Raw genomic sequence first — 14,773 nt, forward strand, 5'->3', positions numbered from 1 at the left:
TGATCACACTATCAAAGTGTTTATTCCAACTCCGAGAGGGTTGCACCAGTCCATAAATGGATCGCTGGAGCTTACACACTTTGTTAGCTCCCTTTGGATCGACAAAACCTTCTGGTTGCATCATATACAACTCTTCTTCCAGAAATCCATTCAGGAATGTAGTTTTGACATCCATTTGCCAAATTTCATAATCATAAAATGCGGAAATTGCTAACATGATTCAGACGGACTTAAGCATCTCTACGAGCGAGAAAGTCTCATCGTAGTCAATCCCTTGAACTTGTCAAAAACCTTTCGCAACAAGTCGAGCTTTGTAGACAGTAACATTACCGTCAGCGTCAGTCTTCTTCTTGAAGATCCATTTATTCTCAATTGCTTGCCAATCAACGGGCAAGTCAACCAAAGTCCATACTTTGTTCTCATACATGGATCCCATCTCAGATTTCATGGCCTCAAGCCATTTTGCGGAATCTGGGCTCACCATCGTTTTTTCATAGTTCGTAGGTTCATCATGATCTAGTAGCATGACTTCCAGAACAGGATTACCGTATCACTCTGGTGCGGATCTTACTCTGGCTGACCTACGAGGTTTAGTAGTAACTTGATCTAAAGTTCCATGATCATCATCATTAACTTCCTCACTAATTGGTGTAGGCGTCACAAAAACTGGTTTCTGTGATGAACTACTTTCCAATAGAGGAGCAGGTATAGTTACCTCATCAAGTTCCATTTTCCTCCCACTCACTTCTTTCGAGAGAAACTCCTTCTCTAGAAAGGATCCATTCTTAGCAACGAATGTCTTGCCTCGGATCTGTGATAGAAGGTGTGCCCAACAGTTTCCTTTGGGTATCCTATGAAGACACATTTCTCCGATTTGGGTTCGAGCTTATCAGGTTGAAGCTTTTTCACATAAGCATCGCGGCCCCAAAATTTTAGAAACGACAACTTTGGTTTCTTTCCAAACCACAGTTCATAAGGCGTCGTCTCAATGGATTTCGATGGTGCCCTATTAACGTGAATGCGGCCGTCTCTAAAGCATGACCCCAAAATGATAGCGGTAAATCTGTAAGAGACATCATAGATCGCACCATATCTAGTAAAGTATGATTACGACGTTCGGACACACCACTACGCTGTGGTGTTCCGGCTAGCGTGAGTTGCGAAACTATTCCGCATTGTTTCAAATGTAGACCAAACTCGTAACTCAAATATTCTCCTCCACGATCAGATCGTAGAAACTTTATTTTCTTGTTACGATGATTTTCAACTTCACTCTGAAATTCTTTGAACTTTTCAAATGTTTCAGACTTATGCTTCACTAAGTAGATATACCCATTGATGTCTACTACACAACCTTCTTCTTGTAGGCGTTGTTGGGCCTCCAAGTGCAGAGGTTTGTAGGACAGTAGCAAATTTCCCTCAAGTGGATGACCTAAGGTTTATCAATCCGTGGGAGGCGTAGGATGAAGATGGTCTCTCTCAAGCAACCCTGCAACCAAATAATAAAGAGTCTCTTGTGTCCACAACACACCCAATACAATGGTAAATTGTATAGGTGCACTAGTTCGGCGAAGAGATGGTGAAACAAGTGGTATATGGATAGTAGATAATAGTTTTTTTAATCTCAAAATATAAAAACAGCAAGGTAACTAATGATAAAAGTGAGTGTAAAGGTATTGCAATGTGTTGAAACAAGGCCTAGGGTTCATACATTCACTAGTGCAAGTCCTCTCAACAATACTAACATAATTGGATCACATAACTATCCCTCAACATGCAACAAAGAGTCACTCCAAAGTCACTAATAGAGGAGAACGAACGAAGAGATTATGGTAGGGTACGAAACCACCTCAAAGTTATTCTTTCCAATCAATCCGTTGGGCTATTCCTATAAGTGTCACAAACAGACCTAGAGTTCGTACTAGAATAACACCTTAAGACACAAATCAACCAAAACCCTAATGTCACCTAGATACTCCAATGTCACCTCTAGTATCCATGGGTATGATTATACGATATGCGTCACACAATCTCAGATTCATCTATTCAACCAACACATAGAACCTCAAAGAGTGCCCCAAAATTCCTACCGGAGAATCACGACGAAAACATGTGCCAACCCCTATGCATAGGTTCATGGGCGGAACCAGCAAGTTGATCACCAAAACATACATCAAGTGAATCATGTGATATCCCATTGTCACCACAGATATCCACGGCAAGACATACATCAAGTGTTCTCAAATCTTTAAAGACTCAATCCGATAAGATAACTCCAAAGGGGAAACTCAATTCATTATAAGAGAGTAGAGGGGGAGGAGAAACATAAGATCCAACTATAATAGCAAAGCTCGTATCACCTCAAGAACACGAGAGAGAGAGAGAGAGATCAAACACATAGCTTCTGGTACATACCCTCAACCCCGAGGGAGAACTACTCCCTCCTCATCATGGAGAGCACCGGGATGATGAAGATGGCCACCGGAGAGGGATTGCCCCCTCCGTCCGGGTGCCGGAACGGGTCTAGATTGGCTTTCGGTGGCTACGGAGGCTTCTGGCGGCGGAACTCCCGATCTATTGTGCTCTCGGATGTTTTTAGGGTATATGGAGATATATGGGCGGAAGAAGTACGTCAGGGGGGCCACGAGGGGCCCACGAGGGTGGAGGGCGCGCCCAGGGGGTGGGCGCGCCCCCTGCCTCGTGGCCTCCTTGCAGATCCCCCGACATGCACTCCAAGTCTTCTGGGCTTCTTTCCTTCCAAAAATGAGTTCTGTGAAGTTTCAGGTCAATTGGACTCCATTTAATTTTCCTTTTCTTCGAAACCCTAAAACAGGGTAAAAACAGAAACTGGCACTAGGCTCTGGGTTAATAGTTTAGTCCCAAAAATGATCTAAAAGTGTATAATAAAGCCCATAAACATTCAAAACAGTAGATAATATAGCATGGAGCAATCAAAAATTATAGATACCTTGGAGACGTATCAGCATCCCCAAGCTTAATTCCTGCTCGTCCTCGAGTAGGTAAATGATAAAAACAGAATTTTTGATGCGGAGTGCTACTTGCCATAATTTCAATGTGATTCTTCTTAATTGTGGTATGAATATTCAGATCCATAAGATTCAAGAAAAAAGTTCATATTGACATAAAAATAATAATACTTCAAGCATACTAACTAAGCAATTATGTCTTCTCAAAATAACATGGCCAAAGAAAGCTTATCCCTACAAAATCATATAGTATGGCTATGCTCTATCTTCACCACACAAAATATATAAATCATGCACAACCCCGATGACAAGCCAAGCAATTGTTTCATACTTTTGATGTTCTCAAACTTTTTCAATCTTCACGCAATACATGAGCGTGAGCCATGGACATAGCACTATAGGTGGAATAGAATGGTGGTTGTGGAGAAGACAAAAAGGGAGAAGATAGTCTCACATCGACTAGGCGTATCAACGGGCTATGGAGATACCCATCAATAGATATCAATGTGAGTGAGTAGGGATTGCCATGCAACAGATGCACTAGAGCTATAAGTGTATGAAAGCTCAACAAAAGAAACTAGTGGGTGTGCATCCAACTTGCTTGCTCACGAAGACCTAGGGCATTTTGAGGAATCCCATCATTGGAATATACAAGCCAAGTTCTATAATGAAAGATTCCCACTAGTATATGAAAGTGACAACATAGGAGACTCTCTATCATGAAGATCATGGTGCTATTTTGAAGCACAAGTGTGGTAAAAGGATAGTAGCATTGCCCCTTCTCTCTTTTTCTCTTATTTTTTTATTTTTTTATTTGGGCCTTCTCCTTTTTTATGGCCTCTTTTCTCTTTTTTATTTGGGCTTCTTTGGCCTCTTTTATTTATTTATTTTCGTCCAGAGTCTCATCCCGACTTGTGGGGGAATCATGGTCTCCATCATCCTTTCCTCACTGGGACAATGCTCTAATAATGATGATCATCACACTTTTATTTACTTACAACTCGATACTTAGAACAAGATATGACTCTATATGAATGTCTCCGGCGGTGTACCGGGATGTGCAATGATGCATGAGTGACATGTATGAAAGAATTATGAACGGTGGCTTTGCCACAAATACAATGTTAACTACATGATCATGCTAAGAAATATGACAATGATGAAGCGTGTCATAATAAACAGAACGGTAGAAAGTTGCATGGCAATATATCTCGGAATGGCTATGGAAATGCCATAATAGGTAGGTATGGTGGCTGTTTTGAGGAAGGTAAATGGTGGGTTTATGGTACCGGCGAAAGGTGCGCGGTACAAGAGAGGCTAGCTAGGGTGGAAGGGTGAGAGTGCGTATAATCCATGGACTCAACATTAGTCATAAAGAACTCATATACTTATTGCAAAAATCTACAAGTTATCAAAGCAAAGTATTACGCGCATGCTCCTAGGGGGATAGATTGGTAGGAAAAGACTATCGCTCGTCCCCGACCGCCACTCATAAGGAAGACAATCAATAAATAAATCATGCTCCGACTTCATCACATAACGGTTCACCATGCGTGCATGCTACGGGAATCACAAACTTTAACACAAGTGTTTCTCAAATTCACAACTACTCAACTAGCATGACTCTAATATCACCATCTTCATATCTCAAAACAATTATCAAGTATCAAACTTCTCATAGTATTCAACACACTAATAAGAGAATTTTATTATTCTTGAATACCTAGCATATTAGGATTTTAAGCAAATTACCATGCTATTTAAGACTCTCAAAATAATCTAAGTGAAGCATGAGAGTTCATCTATTTCTTCAAAATAAAACTACCACCGTGCTCTAAAGGATATAAGTGAAGCACTAGAGCAAATGACAAACTACTCCGAAAGATATAAGTGAAGATCAATGAGTAGTCGAATAATTATGCAACAATGTGAAGACTCTCTAACATTTAATAATTTCAGATCTTGGTATTCTATTCAAACAGCAAGAAAAACAAAATAAAATGACATCTAAGAATAGCAAACATCATGTGAAGAAGCAAAAACTTAGGATCAACCAAAACTAACCGATAATTATTGAAGAAGAAAGGTGGGATGCCAACCGGGGCATCCCCAAGCTTAGATGCTTGAGACTTCTTGAAATATTATCTTGGGGTGCCTTGGGTATCCCCAAGCTTGAGCTTTTGTGTCTCCTTAATTCCTCTCATATCACGGTCTCCCTAAATATCAAAAGCTTCATCCACACAAAACTCAACAAGGACTCGTGAGATAAGTTAGTATAAACCATTGCAAAAACCTTATCGTACTCTACTGTAGCAAATCACTAAAATTATTATTCAACATTGCATAATGAATGCCTCTGCATATTTAATGGTCATATTCTCAAATAGAATCATTAAAGAAGCAAACATATGCAAACAATGCAAACATAACAGCAATCTGCCTAAACAGGACAGTCTGTAAAGAATGCAGCAACATCCATACTTCCCTAGCTCCAAAAATTACGAAAGAAAATTCCCGCTGTAGTAAATTTATCAGAGATTAATATGAAAAAGGTTTCAACATTTTATCTCATTCTGAATTTTCTAGGGAATTATTGCAACAGCGGTAAACTTTCTGTTTTCAAACAGCAACATGTGGACTTCTAACATAGGAATAGTAAAGACTATCAATGCCACTTTTATTGAAATAAAAGATGAAAACCATTGTTCTAAATAACAGAAAGAAAATCCTAACAAAATAAATTTACGCTCCAAGCAAAACACATATCATGTGGCGAATAAAAATATAGCTCCAAGTAAAGTTACCGATGAACGCAGACGAAAGAGGGGATGCCTTCCGGGGCATCCCCAAGATTAGACTCTTGTCTATCCTTGAATATTACCTTGGGGTGCCTTGGGAATCCCCAAGCTTAGGCTCTTGCCACTCCTTATTCCATAGTCCATCGAATCCTTACCCAAAACTTGAAAACTTCACAACACAAAACTTAAAGTAGAAAACTCGTGAGCTCCGTTAGCGAAAGAAAACAAAAGACCACTTCAAGGTACTGTAATGAACTCATTCTTTATTTATATTGGTGTTAAACCTAATTTATTCCAACTCCTATATGGTTTATAAACTATTTTACTAGCCATAGATTCATCAAAATAAGCAAACAACACACGAAAGACAGAATCTGTCAAAAACAGAACAGTCTGTAGTAATCTGTAACTAACGCAAACTTCTGGAACCCCAAAAATTCTAAAATAAATTGCTGCACCTGAGGAATTTTTCTATTAATCATATGCAAAAATAATTAACTAAATATCACTATCCAAATAAAAATGGCAGCATTTCTTGTGAGCGCTAAAGTTTCTGTTTTTGACAGCAAGATCAACAAGACTTTCCCCAAGTCTTCCCAACGGCTCTACTTGGCACAAACACTAATTAAAAGCATAAAACCACATCTAAACAGAGGCTAGATGAATTATTAATTACTAAACATGAACAAAAATCAAGGAATAAAAATAAAATTGGGTTGCCTCCCAATGAGCGCTATCGTTTAACGCCCCTAGCTAGGCATGATGATTTCAATGATGCTCACATAAAGGATAAGAATTGGAACATAAAGAGAGCATCAAGAAGAATATGACTTGCACATTTAAGTCTAACCCACTTCCTATGCATAGGGATTTTGTGAGCAAACAACTTATGGTAACAAGAATCCACTTGCATAGGAAGGTAAAACAAGAATAACTTCAAAATTTTAAGCACATAGAGAGGAAACTTGATTTATTGCAATTCCTACAAGCATATGTTCCTCCCTCATAGTAATTTTCAGTAGCATAATGAATGAATTCAACAATATAACTATCACACAAAGCATTCTTTTCATGGTCTACAAGCATAGAAAATTTACTACTCTCCACACAAGCAAAATTCTTCTCATGAATAATAGTGGGAGCAAACTCAACAAAATAACTATCATGTGATTGAAAATTAAGATCAAGATGACAAGTTTCATTGTTATTATTATTCTTTAAAGCATACGTGTCATCACAATAATCATCATAGATAGGAGGCATGCTTTCATCATAGTAAATTTTCTCATCAAAGCTTGGGGAACAAAGAATATCATCTTCATCAAACATAGCTTCCCCAAGCTGGTGGCTTTGCATATCATTAGCATCATGGATATTCAAGGAATTCATACTAACAACATTGCAATCATGCTCATCATTCAAATATTTAGTGCCAAAAATTTTAATGCATTCTTCTTCTAACACATTGGCACAATTTTCCTTTCCATCATACTCACGAAAGATATTAAAAAGGTGAAGCATATGAGACAAACTTAATTCCATTTTTTGTAATTTTCTTTTATGAACTAAACTAGTGATAGAACAAGAAACTAAAAGACTCAATTGCAAGATCTAAAGATATCCCTTCAAGTGCTAACCTCCCCGGCAACGGCGCCAGAAAAGAGCTTGATGTCTACTACACAACCTTCTTCTTGTAGAAATTGTTGGGCCTCCAAGTGCAGAGGTTTGTAGGACAGTAGCAAATTTCCCTCAAGTGGATGACCTAAGGTTTATCAATCCGTGGGAGGCGTATGATGAAGATGGTCTCTCTCAAGCAACCCTGCAACCAAATAACAAAGAGTCTCTTGTGTCCCCAACACACCCAATACAATGGTAAATTGTATAGGTGCACTAGTTCGGCGAAGAGATGGTGAAACAAGTGGTATATGGATGGTAGATAATAGTTTTTGTAATCTGAAAATATAAAAACAGCAAGGTAACTAATGATAAAAGTGAGCGTAAACGGTATTGCAATGTGTTGAAACAAGGCCTAGGGTTCATACTTTCACTAGTGCAAGTCCTCTCAACAATACTAACATAATTGGATCACATAACTATCCCTCAACATGCAACAAAGAGTCACTCCAAAGTCACTAATAGCGGAGAACGAATGAAGAGATTATGGTAGGGTACGAAACCACCTCAAAGTTATTCTTTCCAATCAATCCATTGGGCTATTCCAATAAGTGTCACAAACAGCCCTAGAGTTCGTACTAGAATAACACCTTAAGACACAAATCAACCAAAACCCTAATGTCACCTTGATACTCCAATGTCACCTGAAGTATCCGTGGGTATGATTATACGATATGTGTCACACAATCTCAGATTCATCTATTCAACCAACACAAAGAACCTCAAAGAGTGCCCCAAAGTTCCTACCAGAGAATCACGATGAAAACATGTGCCAACCCCTATGCATAGTTTCATGGGCGGAACCCGCAAGTTGATCACCAAAACATATATCAAGTGAATCACGTGATATCCCATTATCAGCATAGATATCCATGGCAAGACATACATCAAGTGTTCTCAAATCTTTAAAGACTCAATCCGATAAGATAACTCCAAAGGGGAAACTCAATTCATTACAAGAGAGTAGAGGGGGAGGAGAAACATAAGATCCAACTATAATAGCAAAGCTCGCGATACATCAAGATCATATCACCTCAAGAACACGAGAGAGAGAGAGAGAGAGAGAGAGAGAGAGAGAGAGAGAGAAGAGAGAGAGAGAGAGAGAGAGATCAAACACATAGCTTCTGGTACATACCCTCAACCCCGAGGGAGAACTACTCCCTCCTCATCATGGAGAGCACCGGGATGATGAAGATGGCCACCGGAGAGGGATTGCCCCCTCCGGCCGGGTGCCGGAACAGGTCTAGATTGGCTTTCGGTGGCTACGGAGGCTTCTGGCGCCGGAACTCCCGATCTATTGTGCTCTCAGATGTTTTTAGGGTATATGGAGATATATAGGCGGAAGAAGTATGTCAGGGGGGCCACGAGTGGCCCACGAGGGTGGAGGGCGTGCCCAGGGGGGTGAGCGCACCCCCCCTGCCTCGTGGCCTCCTCGCAGACCCCCCGACGTGCACTCCAAGTCTTCTGGGCTTCTTTCCTTCCAAAAATGAGTTCCGTGAAGTTTCAGGTCAATTGGACTCCGTTTGATTTTCCTTTTCTTCGAAACCCTAAAACAGGGTAAAACAGAAACTGGCACTAGGCTCTGGGTTAATAGGTTAGTCCCAAAAATGATATAAAAGTGTATAATAAAGCCCATAAACATTCAAAATAGTAGATAATATAGCATGCAGCAGTCAAAAATTATAGATACGTTGGAGACGTATCACCCATATCTGCTTAAATCATCTGTGAAGGTGAGAAAATAACGATATCCGCCACGAGCCTCAACATTCATCGTACCACATACATCTGTATGTATGATTTCCAACAAATTTGTTGCTCTCTCCATAGTTCCAGAGAATGGCGTTTTAGTCATCTTGACCATGAGGCACGGTTCGCAAGTACCAAGTGATTCATAATCAAGTTGTTCCAAAAGTCCATCAATATGGAGTTTCTTCATGCGCTTTACACCGATATGAACTAAACGGCAGTGCCACAAATAAGTTGCACTATCATTATCAACTCTGCATCTTTTTGCTTCAACATTATGAATATGTGTATCACTACTATCAAGATTCATCAAAAATAGACCACTCTTCAAGGGTGCATGACCATAAAAGATATTACTCATATAAATAAAATAACCATTATTCTCTGATTTAAATGAATAATCGTCTCGCATCAAACAAGATCCAGATATAATGTTCATGCTCAACGCTGGTACCAAATAACAATTATTTAGGTCTAATACTAATCCCGAAGGTAGATGTAGATGTAGCATGCCGACCGTGATCACATCGACTTTGGAACCATTTCCCACGCGCATCGTCACCTCATCCTTTGCCAGTGTTCGCTTAATCCGTAGTCCCTGTTTCGAGTTGCAAATATTAGCAACAGAACCAGTATCAAATACCCAGGTGCTACTGCGAGCTCTACTAAGGTACACATCAATAACATGTATATCACATATACCTTTGTTCACTTTGCCATCCTTCTTATCTGCCAAATACTTGGGGCAGTTCCGCTTCTAGTGACCAGTCTGCTTGCAGTAGAAGCACTCAGTCTCAGGCTTAGGTCCAGATTTGGGTTTCTTCTCCTGAGCAGCAACTTGCTTGCTATTCTTCTTGAAGTTCCCCTTCTTCTTCCCTTTGCCCTTTTTCTTGAAACTGGTGGTCTTATTGACCATCAACACTTGATGCTCCTTTTTGATTTCTACCTCCGCTGCCTTTAGCATTGCGAAGAGCTCGGGAATTATCTTATCCATCCCTTGCATATTATAGTTCATCACGAAGCTCTTGTAGCTTAGTGATTGAAGAACTCTGTCAATGACACTATCAACCGGAAGATTAACTCCCAGCTGAGTCAAGTGATTATGGTACCCAGACATTCTGAGTATATGTTCACTGACAGAACTATTCTCCTCCATCTTGCAGCTATAGAACTTACTGGAGAGTTCATATCTCTCAATCCGGGCATTTGGTTGAAATATTAACTTCAACTCATGGAACATCTCATATGCTCCATGACATTCAAAACATCGTTGAAGTCCCGGTTCTAAGCCGTAAAGCATGGCACATTGAACTATCGAGTAGTCATCAGCTTTGCTCTGCCAGACGTTCTTAACGTCGTCAGTTGCATCAGCAGTAGGCCTAGCACTTAGCGGTGCTTCCAGGACGTAATTCTTCTGGGCAGCAATGAGGATAATCCTCAAGTTACAGACCCAGTCCGTGTAATTGCTCCCATCATCTTTCAACTTTGCTTTCTCAAGGAACGCATTAAAATTCAACGGAACAACAACACGGGCCATCTATCTACAATCAACCATAGACAAGCAAGATACTATCAGGTACTAAGTTCATGATAAATTTAAGTTCAATTAATCATATTACTTAAGAACTCCCACTTAGAAAGACATCCCTCTAATCCTCTAAGTGATCACGTGATCCAAATCAACTAAACCATAACCGATCATCACTTGAAATGGAGTAGTTTTCAATGGTGAACATCACTATCTTGATCATATCTACTATATGATTCACGCTCAACCTTTCGGTCTCAGTGTTCCGAGGCCATATCTGCATATGCTAGGCTCGTCAAGTTTAACCTGAGTATTTTGCGTGTGCAAAACTGACTTGCACCCGTTGTAGATGGACGTAAAGCTTATCACACCCGATCATCACGTGGTGTCTGGGCACGACGAACTTTGGCAACGGTGCATACTTAGGGAGAACACTTTTTATCTTGAAATTTAGTGAGAGATCATCTTATAATGCTACCGTCAATCAAAACAAGATAAGATGCATAAAAGATAAACATCACATGCAATCAATATAAGTGATATGATATGGCCATCATCATCTTGTGCTTGTGATCTCCATCTCTGAAGCACCATCATGATCACCATCGTCACCGGCGCGACACCTTGATCTCCATCGTAGCATCGTTGTCGTCTCGCCAAACTTATGCTTCCACGACTATCGCTACCGCTTAGTGATAAAGTAAAGCATTACAGAGCGATTGCATTGCATACAATAAAGCGACAGCCATATGGCTCCTGCCAGTTGCCGATAACTCGGTTACAAAACATGATCATCTCATACAATAAAATATAGCATCATGTCTTGACCATATCACATCACAACATGCCCTGCAAAAACAAGTTAGACGTCCTCTACTTTGTTGTTGCAAGTTTTACGTGGCTGCTACGGGCTTAGCAAGAACCGTTCTTACATACGCATTAAAACCACAACGATAGTTTGTCAAGTTGGTGCTATTTTAACCTTCGCAAGGACGAGGCGTAGTCACACTCGGTTCAACTAAAGTTGGAGAAACTGACACCCGCCAGCCACCTGTGTGCAAAGCACGTCGGTAGAACCAATCTCGCGTAAGCGTACGCGTAATGTCAGTCCGGGCCGCTTCATCCAAGAATACCGCCGAACCAAAGTATGACATGCTAGTAAGCAGTATGACTTATATCGCCCACAACTCACTTGTGTTCTACTCGTGCATATGACATCTATGCATAAAACCTGGCTCGGATGCCACTGTTGGGGAATGTAGTAATTTCAAAAAAAATCCTACGCACACGCAAGATCATGGTGATGCACAGCAACGAGAGGGGAGAGTGTTGTCCACGTACCCTCGTAGACCGAAAGTGGAAGCGTTAGCACAACGCGGTTGATTTAGTCCTACGTCTTCACGATCCGACCGATCAAGTACCGAACGCACGGCACCTCTGAGTTCAGCACACATTCATCCCGATGACGTCCCTCGAACTCCGATCTAGCCGAGTGTTGAGGGAGAGTTTTGTCAGCACGACGGCGTGGTGACGATGTTGATGTTCTACCGACGCAGGGCTTCGCCTAAGCACTGCTACAGTATTATCGAGGTGGACTATGGTGGAGGGGGGCACCGCACACAGCTAAAAGATCAACTTGATCAATTGTTGTGTCTATGGGGTGCCCCCTGCCCTTGTATATAAAGGAGCAAGGGGGGTGCGGCCGGCCATGGAGAGGGCGCGCCAGGAGGAGTCCTAGTCCCACCGGGAGTAGGACTCCCCCCCCCCTTTTCCTAGTTGGAATAGGATTCGGGAGGGGGAAAGAGGAGGGAGAGAAGGAAAGGGTGGCGCTGCCCCCCTCTCCTTGTCCTATTCGGACTAGGCGGAGAGGGGCACGCGGCCCAGCCCTGGCCGCCTCTCCTCTTCTCCGTAAAGACCCACTAAGGCCCATTTACCTCCCGGGGGGTTCCGGTAACCTCCCGATACTCCGGTAAAATCCAGATTTCACCCAGAACACTTCCGATATCCAAACATAGGCTTCCAATATATCAATCTTCATGTCTTGACCATTTTGAGACTCCTCGTCATGTCCGTGATCACATCCGGAACTTCAAACAACCTTCGGTACATCAAAACATATAAACTCATAATATAACTATCATCGTAACATTAAGCGTGCGGACCCTACGGGTTTGAGAACTATGTAGACATGACCGAGACACGTCTCCGGTCAATAGCCAATAGCGGAACCTGGATGCTCATATTGGCTCCTACATATTCTACGAAGATCTTTATCGGTCAAACCGCATAACAACATACGTTGTTCCCTTTGTCATCGGTATTGAGGGAGTCCTGGATTAGGGGGTGTCCGGATGGCCGGACTATACCTTCAGCCGGACTCCTAGACTATGAAGATACGAGATTGGAGACTTCGTCCCGTGTCCGGAAGGGACTTCCCTTGGCATGGAAGGCAAGCTTGGCGATACGGATATACAAATCTCCTACCATTGTAACCGACTCTATGTAACCCTAACCCTCTCCGGTGTCTATATAAACCGGAGGGTTTTAGTCCGTAGGACAACATACAGAACAATAATCATACCATAGGCTAGCTTCTAGGGTTTAGCCTCTCTGATCTCGTGGTAGATCTACTCTTGTACTACCCATATCATCAATATTAATCAAGCAGGACGTAGGGTTTTACCTCCATCAAGAGGGCCCGAACCTGGGTAAAACTTCGTGTCCCTTGCCTCCTGTTACCATCCGGCCTAGACGCACAGTTCGGGACCCCCTACCCAAGATCCGCCGGTTTTGACACCGACATTGGTGCTTTCATTGAGATTTCCTCTGTGTCGTCGCCGTCAGGCTTGATGGCTCCTACTATCATCAATAGCGATGCAGTCCAGGGTGAGACCTTCCTCCCCGGACAGATCTTCGTCTTCGGCGGCTTCGCACTGCAGGCCAATTCACTTGGCCGTCTGGAGCAGATCGAAAGCTATGCCCCTGGCCGTCAGGTCAGATTTGGAAGTTTAAACTACACAGCTGACATCCGCGGGGACTTGATCTTCGACGGACTCGAGTCACCGCCGAGCACGCCACACTGTCACGACGAGCATGATCTAGCTCTACCGCCGAACAGTGCCCTGGAGGCCGCACCCGCATCGGCTTCGACCCTTAATTCGGAGCCAACGCCGATCGAGGATGGGTGGTTGGACGCCGCCTTGGCGGGTGAGATCCCAATGGCGATTGAGCCGAACACCAGCCACGCACTCCGCGAGACTCATGACTCCAAGGAGCCAGACTCCTCTCCGGACTCCGAACCCTTCGTGCCCCTGCCGATCAAATCCGATTGGGCGCCGATCATGGAATTTAATGCCGCGGACATCTTTCAGCACTCGCCTTTCGGCGATATTCTAAAGACACTAAAGTCTCTCTCTTTATCAGGAGAGCCCTGGCCGGACTACGGTCAGCAAGGTTGGAATACGGACGATGAAGAAATTCAAAGCCCACCCACCACCCACTTTGTAGCCACTGTCGACGATTTAACCGACATGCTCGACTTCGACTCCGAAGACATCGACGGTATGGACGCCGATGAAAGAGACAATGAAGAACCAGCGCCTATTGGGCCCGGGAAAGCCACCTCGTCATATGACGTATACATGGTGGACGCACCAAAAGATGACGACGAGGAGCGGAAGGACGCACCGAAGGCTTGTTCGCTCGAGAAGCAGTCAAAGTAGCGACGCAAGCGCCGCCCCAAATCCCGCCTCGACAGAAATAACGATCACACAGACCCAGCGCTGGAGCAGGGTGAACCACTGCTGGACAACGGCAATCCGGATAATCAAACCAAACAAACAAATTCTATCAAGGATAATGGTCTGGATGACATAACGCCGGACAGGCACCCGGAGCAGCAGAATACCCGTAAAAGGCTTGTTGCCACCGTGAGGAGTCTTAAAAAGCAGAAGCAAAGGCTCAAGGCTGCACAAGACACACTCCAAATCAGATGGAGTAAAATACTCAACACAGCAACGAGGTACGGCGACAATCGC

This window comes from Triticum dicoccoides, chromosome 6A (assembly GCF_002162155.2).
Source record: "Triticum dicoccoides isolate Atlit2015 ecotype Zavitan chromosome 6A, WEW_v2.0, whole genome shotgun sequence".
NCBI lineage: Eukaryota > Viridiplantae > Streptophyta > Magnoliopsida > Poales > Poaceae > Triticum > Triticum dicoccoides.